Source organism: Lissotriton vulgaris, chromosome 3_2 (genome assembly GCF_964263255.1).
Source record: "Lissotriton vulgaris chromosome 3_2, aLisVul1.2, whole genome shotgun sequence".
NCBI lineage: Eukaryota > Metazoa > Chordata > Amphibia > Caudata > Salamandridae > Lissotriton > Lissotriton vulgaris.
In genome coordinates, this window is record NC_141690.1 from 78,768,743 (window position 1) to 78,781,863 (window position 13,121).

Genomic DNA, 13,121 nt, shown 5'->3' on the forward strand with positions numbered 1-13,121 from the left:
GGTAACCTCTCCCCTCAGTGGTCACCAGTTTGGTGGCCGGACACACTGGGAATTACTCCTACAATAGTGGCCAAGGCTAAGAATTTGGTGGTCATTATAGATGATAAACTCAACATGAAGTACCTAGTTTCAAAGGTGGTTCCTTCCGCATTTCTCACTATTAAAATGGTACCGAAAATTCTGCCTTTTATTCCTATAAACACTAGAAAAACTGTGATGACCTCCCTTGTGTTATCCAAATTGGATTATTGTAAAGGACTGTACATCAATCTGCAATCCAATTTACTCATAAGGTTGCAGGGAGTACAGAACGCCCCGGCTAGACTGGTCCTGGTTGCCCCTAAATATCAGTCTATCAGTGCAGGCATTCGGGAATTACACTGGCTACCAGTCGGCCAGCGGATTGAATTTAAGGCACTTTGCATGGCCTTTAAGGCCCAGCATGGAGAAGGACCACGATTTTTGAAGGATCTTTTCAGCTGGTACTCTCCCAACAGATTGCTTCGTTCAGCCAATGCCTTTCTGATGCTCACCCCTAGAATCAAAAGGACTAATTGGGGGGGAAGGAGTTTCAGTTACAACACTATTAAGGAGTGGAATGCCCTTCCGCTCCCTCTCAGGAAGTTCTCCTCCTTGTTTGAGTTCAGGAAAGTGCTGAAAACATGGCTTTTTAGAAATTAGCTTTTCTGAAACAGGTTTTGGAGACCGTGAGCGCCTAGACAACTCTGGGTAGTAGTGCACATAATAAATTGTCATAACATAACATTACATAACATAACATAACATAACATAACATAACATAACATAACATTCATTCCCATGGGCCTGTAGGCCTATAGGAATGAATGGGAAGCCATTCCTTAATTGCGACTCACAATTTGCGAGTCGCAATTAAGGAATGTTTAGGAATCGCTACTTTAATAGCGATTCCAACATGCATAAGCTTTTGAGAGGAATTTGCTATTCCTTAATAATCGCAATTAAGGACTCGCAAAAGCTTTTCTTGATGCATGTGCCTGATATTGTTTTATAAATTGTTGCATAGTCATCCTGTGCCTTGGGCACCCCCCAACTTTTTGCTGACTGTTACTGGTGGTAACTGACTGTGATGGACTCTGGGCTGTGCCTAACTAGGCCCAGGGCCAGTGCTATGCTGAAAGAGACACAATTCAGTGAAAATACATACATACACTAGGGTGGACTATGAGTTGGGGCATCTCAGTGATTGGCATGACCTAGCCTATAAGGCCCTAGTACATAGTAGGGTAGGGGGAGTGAAATTACCTCTAAGTCCCTAGTATATAATAGGGCATGGCAGTTTAGAGGCCAGCAGCCCTTTCTGCAATTGCATGTTTGCACTGCTGAGCCTTGGGTTCCGTTTAAAAGTAGCCCTGTGATGCCGAACTACTTTTAAAAATAAATTGTGCCCAAACTCGACTTTGGTGTTTGGGGCACCTAAAAATGTATAAGTTACAATGCTTGGGCATATTAGGTACCCCAGGGTCTCCCCTAGGTGCCCGAGGGGAGAAGTGTTCAGGTATTTATAAGGAGGTGTATTATATGCCCTGGGTTAAGTGCAATTTCACTCCCCACATTGTGATAAAGTGCTGCACAAAACTGATTTGGTGCTAGGAGCACTGTGGAGGGGGGACCTGCAATAGTTTTACATATTCAGAACCCCTAAAGTCTCCCCCAGGTGTTCCAGTGGAGGAGGGTCTGTAGATATAGGCAGAGTACTTATAAAATATGTTTTTATAAGCCCTGGTACTGGGAAAATGGCCCAAATAATTTTTCCCTTTGCAAACCCCCTGCTGCATGAGTTGGGGTATCTCTGTGATTGGCATGACCTAGCCTATAATGCCCTAGTACATAGTAGGGTAGGGGGAGTGAAATTACCTCTAAGTCCCTAGTATATAATAGGGCATGGCAGTTTAGAGGCCAGCAGCCCTTTCTGCAATTGAATGTGGGCACTGCTGAGCCTTGGGTTCTGTTTAAAAGTAGCCCTGTAAAGCAGAACTACTTTTAAAAATAAATTGTGCCCAAACTCGACTTTGGTGTTTGGGGCACTTAAAAATGGATAAGTTACAATGCTTGGGCATATTAGGTACCCCAGGGTCTCCCCTAGGTGCCCGAGGGCTGAAGTGTTCAGGTATTTATAAGGAGGTGTTTTATATGCCCTGGGTTAAGTGAAATTTCACTCCCCACATTGTGATAAAGTGCTGCACAAAAATTGATTTGGTGCTAGGAGCACTGTGGAGGGAGGACCTGCAATAGTTTTACATATTCAGAACCCCTAAAGTCTCCCCCAGGTGTTCCAGTGGAGGAGGGTCTGTAGATATAGGCAGAGTACTTATAAAATATGTTTTATAAGCCCTGGTACTGGGAAAATGGCCCAAATAATTTTTCCCTTTGCAAACCCCCTGCTGCATAGGTTAAGATGGCAAGAAGGTATTAACTAACAACTCTTGATAGGAGAACATCTAGAATGAATTCTGGTTTTTAACGTTAATTTAAAAATAATATCGTGGAACATTGCTGGACTAACCCAGAGCTCAGAAAAGTTTTTATTTTTGCATTCTTTAGAGGCAGATGTGATCTGTTTGCAGGAAACTTGGTTGGTGGAGAAATTTCCGGTTGGAAAAGATTATTATGTATTAGAGGGTAGTGCCACCCCTTCTACGAGAGGGCGTGCGAAGGGAGGACTAGCCTGTCTACTGTCCAATAAAATTAATTGGAATTATTCCCATTACTTAGCTCCGAACAAATTATTTCAGGCAATAACTTTAACAAATTTAGCTATGGATGCCCCTCAGAACTCACTCGTGATAATAAATGCCTACATAGCGCCAGATACAAATTATAACTCTGGTATTAAGACGATTTGTTCTTTTATACTGAATCTTCAGGAATCTATGTTTCCCCCTCATATTCTATTATTAGGAGACTTAAATGGCAAAATATCCAATAGTGCCCTGGAGTTATTCAGGAATAAGTTAAAGGAGGAAACATTCCAGATACCTAAAGCCATATTTCCAGAGAACATTAAAACAAACAAAAGAGGGAAACTAATCTTGGAGAGTTTAGCCGAAGTAGATTGTATTATAATTAATGGAAGGCTCCCTTCGGATAGTCCCGCTCATTGTACACATAAATCAGGGAATGGTGGTTCGATCCTTGATTATATGATAGTAGATAGATCCTTCTTTAGTTCTATGATGGATTTGTCTGTACTTATTACTGATCTCAGTGATCATAATGTTTTGTCTGTTATATTGAATGTAACACCATTTCAAAGGGATGCATGGAATATCGGGGATGACTTATTGAATTTTAATATTAAAAAAGGGAAATGCTATTGGAACCCAGAGTCTATTAAAAGCTTGGCCAATATATTAGAATATACAGCAGAGAACCTACTCTTATGGGAAGGGAGAGAGCTACTATGTTTTACGTCCCTTTTACATACCTTAAAATCTAAAGTAAAAAAGCCTCCCTCTGGAAAGATAATTCCAAAAATCCCCACTGACCTCCGTCACCTAAATACAGAAATAAATAAATTGGTTAGGGATCAGTATCTCTCCTTTATTCCCGAATGTAAACAAAGGATAACTCTTTTGAGAAGAAGGAGAAATAGGATAAAGGCTAGATTAAAACGGGAGAAAGAAGATGCCCTATGGGTTAAACTCCGTGAGGCAACTAGGAGTGGGCAGGCAAAGACCTTTTGGTCACTAATTGGAGAAGGATGCGGGGTAAGATCCAGACCCTTTCCGATATCTATTAATGAGCAGTCATGGGTTGGTTTTATCCAGCATCTATATAGCGGTAATGATGTGATGTTTGATTCCCGTAAGCTACAGGAGGATTTGTTACCCTATGGTCCTCCGTCTGAATTGGAAATTGTTGCTGCAATTAAAGCTCTGCGTACATCTGGTGCATTGGGCCTAGATGAAATTCCTATTTCTGTGTTAAAATCACATGGTATTTTATGGGGAAAAATGTTATATCCAGTCTTTAAAACTTGCTTTACCAGAGGCATTGTTCCGCATTCCTGGAAAGGGAGTTTATTGATTCCTCTCTTTAAAAAGGGGGCTAGAGATTTACCTCAAAATTACAGACAAATTGCCCTCTTAGATGCCATTGGTAAGGTTTTTGCTAAATGTTTACTTCATTTGTTAAATGACTGGGTATCTGCGACAGCAATATTACCGTTAGAGCGGACTGGCTTTAGGAAACAACATGCTACCCTAGACAATCTTACTGCTCTTCAAGTTTTGACAGAAAAATATGTCATAGTTCGTAGAGGAGGTGTATATGGTGCTTTTATTGACTTCTCTACGGCTTTCGATAAGGTGGACAGATCTTTGTTGTGGAGTAAGTTAGCTAATCTAGGGATGCCCTCTAGTTTATTAAGGTTAGTTATTGCACTGCACACAGACACTTGGTGCAGAGTATTAATGGGTGGCGAGAGAGGACTATCTAGGGTTATACCCATGATTAATGGACTTAAACAGGGCTGCTTATTGGCTCCTCTGTTGTTCTCTTTATATATAGCTGACCTCCCTCAGGCTTTATTATCATCTAGTAATGGTATTGCTCCAGTTCTAGGGGGAACCCCAATAGTGTGCCTAATGTACGCGGATGATATTTTAATTTTGGACCTTACCCCAAAAGGTTTGAATGGCCGCCTACACGCACTGAACTCCTACGCTGAGGCCCATTTTTTAAAAATAAATATTTTAAAAAGCAAAATATTGTGCTTCCGGGGAAGGAAAAAATCCAAATATGACAATTACCACTGGTCTGTTGGGGGCGAAAGACTAGAAGTAGTCAAATCCTATCCTTTCCTTGGAAAGATTGTCACGAGTAGTCTAAGTGACAAAGCTCATACTGAGAATAATAGCAGGAAAGCTCTTGCTCAAGGGAAGAGTCTTATTTCTCTTTACAAGGCGACAGGTAGAAGGCATTTCTCCATATTGCTCGAGGTATTCCAAGCAAAAATCCCCGCATCCCTTATTTATGGACTAGAAATAGTAGATATGACATGTTGGAATTTTTTGGATTCCACTGAAGGAAAAATATTACGCAACCTTACCTCTGTAAATACTGCGAATTCTACGTCTTCTCTGAGACAGGAATTCGGTTTGCGTAGTTCCTGGGCTCAGGCAGTTGCGAGTGTGGTGCGTTGGGTTTTTAACATTGCTGGAGGAATGCTGGGTACGCTGAGGCATCTCATAAAAAATGAGCTGTTGGGTACCTTTAATGCTTATTCTTCAATTGTAAGGAATTTCCGACAGGCTGTTACATTATTGCAGTGAGATGAACAAGATCTTTTTTCATTATCTGCGGCCCAATTAAAGTTAGTTTTAAAGTCTGCTTAATGGGAGTTGGGTTATAGAGTAGATAGAGGGGCAAGTAAAGTGAAGAGAGGAATGTTCTCTACCGGTAACTTTTGTCAAATAAAAAAACCTCAGCCATACATATTCTGGAATCTCCCTCATGGAGTTAGGCCATTTACCCTTTTGTTAAGGCATAATTTACTCCAGTTGAACTGTCTCTTGTCCAAATGGTACGGTTGTTCCGACATTTGTGATTTTTGTAATTCCAATTCCCAGGATATGTATCATGTCATTTTTGTCTGTCTGGTACTTATGGGATTTAGACGTAAATGGTTAAGACCTATGTGTCTTCAAATGGGTATCCTTACTGCCTCTGATTTTATTGAAGCAATGCTTAATCCTCCGAATGAAATGTTTTGCTTTAAATTGTTTCATTTCTTTAAAAGTTTTTTACCGTTATATTGATAGTTTAATATCATGTAATTTTTTAAAACATCTTGTTGTTTTTTACTGAATTATTATGTGGACCTCAATTGAGTTCCGTTACCATAAACAAATAAACTTGAAACTTGATAGGAGAAGGATAAAAATACAATTCAAAGACTTCCCAGAATGGTATTAAAGTAAACAATATGATATTGTTGAATTTCTCCTAAAATGTACAGACAAGAAGTTATAAGGCTTCCTTGTCTGTAAGCCCAGATTCAGACTGCTAGTTGTCTGTCCTGATTGGTATGAGTTAAGTGGATTTGCCAGGCTTCTTTGAAGAGGTGATAAAGAGCCCCTGGGGTTGACCACCTCTGCTGGGAGGGCAGCGTTCTGTCACAGAGGAATGCCAGAGCAGGGGGAGGAGTCGTAAACAATGGACTTCAAGGGAAGGGGAAGACACCAGTGTTATTTGCATCTCTACTCCTTCTTACTCAGCCAGGTGCTAGGCTTAAGGAAGCAATGAGCAGATGCAATGGGGAGAGACTGTGGAAAACAGCCTTCCTAGGGGTGTCTTTAGCCTGCTCGTCTCTCTCTGCTGCAAAATCAGCTGTTATGAATTTGGAAGAATTGATGCACTATGGGACAAAATAGTGCACAAGGGTTTTGTCCAAGTGGATTATGGGAACTGAGTCCTCAACTTTCAAGGACCATCTTGGAGCTTCCAGACCCTTGTAGTGAGTTTGAGACACTTTGGGACCCTTTGGGGGATCTTCAGGAAAAATTTCCAGAGGTTTGGAGAACTTTGGAGCAACTTTGGAAAAAAGCTCCTTAAGAGAATGATTCAACCTGGCCAGCCAAGTCGCCTGCCTTTAACTGTGAGCCAGCCTGCCGTTCAGGTTTGACCGATTGAAAAGCTCTGTAGGTTCTACTTCCAGAATTTGACCGGTAGTAGGCAAAATCCGAGGCCGGTGAAACCTCACTGAATATGACCTGGTGAAGAGCATCAAGGGACCCCATGAGAAAAAGCTCTATAAAGTTTCAAATTCCGAACGAAGAAAAGGTGACCGGGAGCAACCACGAAAGCAAAGCCGCCTGCCTTTAACCGGTAATCGGCCTGTATCCTTGGTTCGACCCGCTGGAATGCTCCGGAGGTCAGATTTGTTTGACTGGGAGTAGGCAAAATCTGTGACAGGTGAACCCACACCAAATCCGGCCTGGTGAAGAGTATCTAGGGACCCCGCGAGATAAAGCTCTGTAAAAGTTTCTAAGTCTGAACGAAGAAAAGGTGACCAGGAGCAACCGCGAATGCCAAGCAGTCTGCCTTAACCTGCGAGTCGTCCTGGATCCTTGGTTCATCCCGCTGGAAGGCTACGGTGGTCAAAGTTCCAGAAGTTTGCCCTAGAGCTCTTCACAAGGCAATATAGTGAATCCTCACCAAATCCAGACTGGCTGAGAGCTTTGTGAGACCGCGGGAAGAAAAGCTCCAGAAAAGTCTCTAAGTCTTAAGGTAAAAATGTTGACAAGACCTACCACGAGGGGTAGCCATGCAGGGGTCCATTGCGGTAAGCCTGAAACTTTGACTTTGACCCAGTCTATTGCGACAAGATGTCCCGATAAGGCACTTTAGGTTTCCATGTTTTCTACATTGGATTTTTGTCATTTTGGTGTAATTTTAAAGATACAAATATTTCCTATTTTTACCAATTGGTGTTGGATTTCTATTGTGCAGTGTTTCTTAATTGTTTACTGAATTGATGTTTTTAAATGCTTTATATACCTGTGTTTGAAGTTAAACCTACATGCTCGAAGCCAAGCTATCAAGGGTTGTGCATGAGTATAATTTTCTAAGGCCTATTTTTGGCCCGATACTGTAGCCTTATTGCCAGTGGTGGCTATACATTTGCCCCTACTAATAATTCACTTTCCAACATACATGCATAAAAGTGTGCTCAATTCCATATGTAGTGTTTTGCACATGTGACTACATTAGATGGGGTACATTTTAAGGCATGGGCAAAGTGGGTAATTACCCCTGGCCTCACATTCCAAGGGCCCTAGAAAAACTTCTACTCTGTCTTACATCTGACTATTTCTCCATCTCAGTCTCCGATATATTATTCTCAATATCCAAAAACTGGCAAGAATACACTTCGTATGCATAACACACCGACCAAAGGGGTCTACGTGGCTTTTGTTGTGAAAGTGTCTAAAAATGTAGAAAGGCCCACTAGTCGGAGTTTTTGTATGAATGTGTAAAAAAGTGATCCATATTTGTTAGAAAGTGTGATTTAACAGGGAAAAATGCACTGTACAAATTTAAAGTTAATTTCATATTTTCCCTAATCTTACTCAGGCTTTATGCTTCATTACCTGTAATGCTCCAATTTAAGTTTGGCAAAAGTCACACATTGTGAAAATGCATGTCAATATCATCAGAAATGCAAATTTTCCAACATATATTATGAGGACAGGAACCCCAGAAGAATATACTGGCATATCCTAAAATTAGTATACTATGCATATATATGTATCCATAAACTGTGCATTGTGCTGTTTACATATGGAAATCATCTGGTATGTGGGACACGTTTTATAAGCCAAATTCTTAAATATGTATGTCCATATTAAACCAAAATTTCATATCCTCCGTTTCATTGGGTGAATTGTAATGATGTGTTAATCTTTAAAGTTCTTTCATGGAATACACATAAAAAAACACAAACAAGTAAAAAGTCCTACTACAATACAAAATATTGAAAGTGCATACAATAATTCAAGATATTGAGATATAAAAACTAACAATAGAAGAAAACACATCAAAATGCAGATGATAAATGATCTCAAAGATAAACTATTATAATACAAGAAAAGTTCCATTAAACCTCATCAAACTGTAACACACATTCACTTTTGGGAGACTTAACAATAAAGTGTCTCCTCATAAGTTACTATAAAGATCTTAGAAATAACTGGATTAAAACATTTTGTCTAGAGACGTAAAAGGGCCAGGCAAAAAAATAAAACATGATTCAAATCCATTTTGGCAGCATCACAGTATTGACATCCAGGATGAGAGGACAATCCCTCTTTTTTAGTCCAAACATTTTCACCAAGCAGTATTTGGTTTCACCTACATTTTATAACAAATCTTCATATGGAGGGACATACATTGGCCTTAAAGTAAAATTGCCTCACACCACATTTCTCAAACATACAACTTAAGTGTAGTCTTTTTCTATCAGTGAACATTGTTTCAAGTCTTCATAAAAACATCCTGCATTAACAACCTTTTTTAAGCTAGAGTTTAATACACCACTGTTCAAGCGCCTCATCATTATTCAAATCCATCTGTTTAACACTATAGCTCTCAGTGGCGGATCCTCCATGGGGGCGTTTGGGCGCCGCCTCACTGCTTTCTCGCCGTGCGAGAAGGCAGAAACAAATAGTAGAGAACTACCATTTGTTTCTGCCTTCTCACACGGCGAGAAAGCAGAAGTTCCTGCTTGAGAGAGTGGGAGGGGTTACTCGAGGGCGGGGGGGGGGGTGGCTTTCCCACTGTTGTTAATACTGTCTGTTTGGGCAGCCTGAGAGGCTGTCCAAACAGAAAGTATTAACTGTATTATTAACAGTGGGCAAGCCGCTCCCCCCTGCCCTCGAGTAACCCCTCCCACTCTCCCTGTTCTCTGTATTCTGCAGCATACAGAGTAATGACGTGGTGTTGGGGCAGCCGGCCGAACCAATCACAGCGCTGTGCTGTAGTGGAGGGGAGGGAGGCTGTCTGGCTTCCTGCGTGACGATGAATTCAAGAACAGGAAGGCGGGAGTAAGGACGTCTGGAGTCGGAACTAACTTGAAGGCGCCAGCGGGAGGGTAAGGTAAGTTAAGTTTATTGACTTTGTTGTTTTAGTATTTTATTTAAAATGATCCCTCTTCCCCCCATCCCTCCCCTCAGTAGCGCGACAACACCATTTCCACCCCTCCACCCGTATTGCCGGCCGCGACTGTTTGTGTGGTAAAATTGACAAATTTACAAACATGGGCTCGCATGTATTGAAAGTGTCTCCTTCCCGTAGGTCTCTCTCTGGTAAAGAGCTTGAAGTTGTGACATTTTACTGTGAGGATAGTGAAAGCTCCAGAGCGGCACATAGATGTCTCGACTACCTCCCAGCATCATTCACACGAGCATGCACAACGCACTCCCTTTTTGCACCATATCCAGGGTAAACGGATGAAGGCTCGAGATCACCTCTCAATCCTCTGCTCTGTTCGTCACTAGACCACCCAGCCCATAGGAATTGCAATAATAATGCTTACACTTTTTTTGCATTAGTAATAAAATATTGGCAAAATGATAATTCCCTCGGTTCTTAGGTGCGCACATTGCAAAGGAAAAAGTTCAGACCTATTGTGGTGAATCAAGGTCCTTATTCACAGTAAGACCGTGTCTGTGTACGGAGTGTGAATTGCTGTGATTAAGGCTTCAAGTTTTCTGTGTTTTTGTTGCTGCGATTTACATATAAATATATACAGAAAACAATGTGTGCCATGCCGGAATTTATTTTTGACAAAGGAAAAATACAGCTGCCTGATTTTGTATTGAGTGTCGCGTTGTGCTGTCAAGCATGACTGGCAAACCATATTCGTGATTACAGTCCCAGTCTTGTTCGTGCCTGGTGCCCAGGTCTCTGCCTTTATAGATCACGGATATACATTTCCAAGTCATGAAGTCAAGGCTTTAATTCGAGGTTATTTTGAGTCTATTTATTGTGTCTGTCCCACCAGGCATCAGGAGAAGGGTCATGTGAAGAAATGCGAGGTGCACCCTTGATGCGTTCATGCTTGCTGGCTGTGCTTGCTCGCCACAGTGCGCCATCCACAACTTTTACGCCCCGCCACTTTCAAATGTCTCCAGCCGCGACTGATAGCTATAAACCTTATATTCCCAAATGTATAAAACCTTTCACTGTCCCTTGAAAGTTCCCACCAATAACTTTCTTCAAAGTATTCTCTAGGCTGCTAAACAGTTGAAAATAATATTGAATAACCGGGGAATAAGTTAGATAGTTTGCTCCAGTCAAACAAAGCTCGAGACAAATCATTTCAATCGACCTAGAGAAACTAACACCAAGGTAACATTTCTGTTATATTCTGTATAGGTACCCTACATAGGCACAGGAAACACTGCAACCTTTCACCTATATCCTTCCCTACATTTCATACATAAGGGTTCTTGGGGACTGACCTTTTACCTAGATACGACACTGCATTCAGAACGCATGTTTTTCCTTGGTTCGATACTCATACATTATGCATGAGGCTTCTTGGAAGCACAGCAAACTCACAGCAGGATGAACATAGTATCTAAGTTAAAGTTCAAGCCTCACGTCATTCTTTAGGCCAACACAGTAACAGAGCAAGGTAGGACCCCTGGGGAGACCTGTGGGTATATATACATCATGTCTTGCTTAGAAAGACAGAAGAGACTGCAACTTCCTGGCTGACACACTGACCAGAGATGCTGAGGTTCCTGCATGCAGATGCTCCAGCTAGCGGTGGTTTAACATCCTTTGCGGGGTGTCCAACTCGAGACCAGGACGGGGTCCCATATTCTCTCCACCCAAACCTCCCATGGCCTCCAAGGAGGCCATGGGAAGTTTGGGTGGAGCATTGCGGTACTCATCTCCGTACCATCCAGAGGGAAATTCGGTAGTGGAGAGAAAAACTGAGACTTGAAGCAATCTTTTACAGCTAGAGTTTTAGGAATGGCGAAAGCTGGGTAAAACATCTTTATGGAGTCCAGCGGGCTCTCAATAACATGCCAATAAGTTCTCTAGGGGGGTTCACTTCATATGAGGTCCTATTTGGACAAGAATGTGGGTCACTGATCTTGATTGTGAAGGCACCTTGGAGGATAAAAAGCCTTTTGACATCCATGATCGTTTGGCTATTTTACAGCATCTAAATAATCCAGGACACAACTAAGTAATGTCCACCTGAAGCAGACCCTCACTGGGGAAGTCATATCAATCACGGCAAGACCTGTCTGAATCCCAAAGGTCGGGGATCTGGTCAGAGAGAAAATCACAGACAGGAAAGAATTTTGCCAATCTTACTGGAAACCTGTATCTGTCCTAGCAATTGAAGGAACAGAAACTGTACTTCTACTGCCTCTTGCCGGAAAAAAGGAGAAAAGATTTATCTCAATTGACCTAATCAAATCACACTATGTGGCGGATACTAAGCAGTAGGCCTCGCAGACTCCAAAGTAGCAAACACCCTCGTCTCGCTACTATTCAAGAAGTTTAAAGGGAAAGACTCATCACATTCGAAGAGTTACCTATGCAGAATGAAGGACTATGCAACAATGCCAGGGAACACGTTCCTCTTAAACCTGAAATTCAACTTCAAAATGAAACTCAAAATAACACTCAAGTTGCAATCAGACCAACTACAGACGTCTATATGTTTCGACAAGAGTAAAGTACGATTTCAACAAATCCTGATGCAATTCCAATATTTGGTCAAACTGTTTCTGGCTACTTCATAAACTTTGATTCATTTTCTTTGGATCCAAGTAAACCTGAAACGATGCCAGCCCAAAAATCACGCAAGCAGCAAGTTAAAGACTTTCTGAACTTTCTTAGGAAAGCTTACCTCCTATCACCATCAGTAGAACTATCGGTATCTTCCGGGATTCTTTTCTTTCTTTTCTGGTTAAGCTTAGTGATAGTTTTGAACATTCTTATTAGTGGACAATACATTTTTCAAAGCTCTGCCACCCAAGAAGTGAAAATAATTTTAAAACCACATCAATCATCTTATCGAGAACAAAGAGACTTGTTGTCAGTGAACATAACAGCAGTTCCTGTAGCAGATGGTATAGTTTGGGACAAGGTTGATTTCGATATGTTTGGCCCGACCGAACATAAAAAAATTCCACATTTATTTTAAATTTTGATGAGTGATATTATTACCTCAAGCACATTTTCTGATGAGTGGGATTTGAAACTGTGAATAACATATTGTCTGATTTAGAATAATCTGCTGCATTTTCAAATAATGAAACAATGGAGAGCTCAGCAGATTCTGAATCTATGTATTGTTATCAGCATTATGGTCATCATTTTTTGCATGAATCTGCTAACCCTAGAAATGTGTTTACATATTCAGTGGGAACATTGTCCAACACCGCCAAAGGCAGTTCAAAATCATTTGCACAGAAGTTTCCATATTTTTCTGAGTTTAATATGTCTGACCCAGCCTCATAATATTATAGGGTTGCACCAACATCCACACAGAAAAGTATGTTGACAAACGCGGGGACGCCCCTTGGCTGGGGCAGCCGTGCGCTATATAA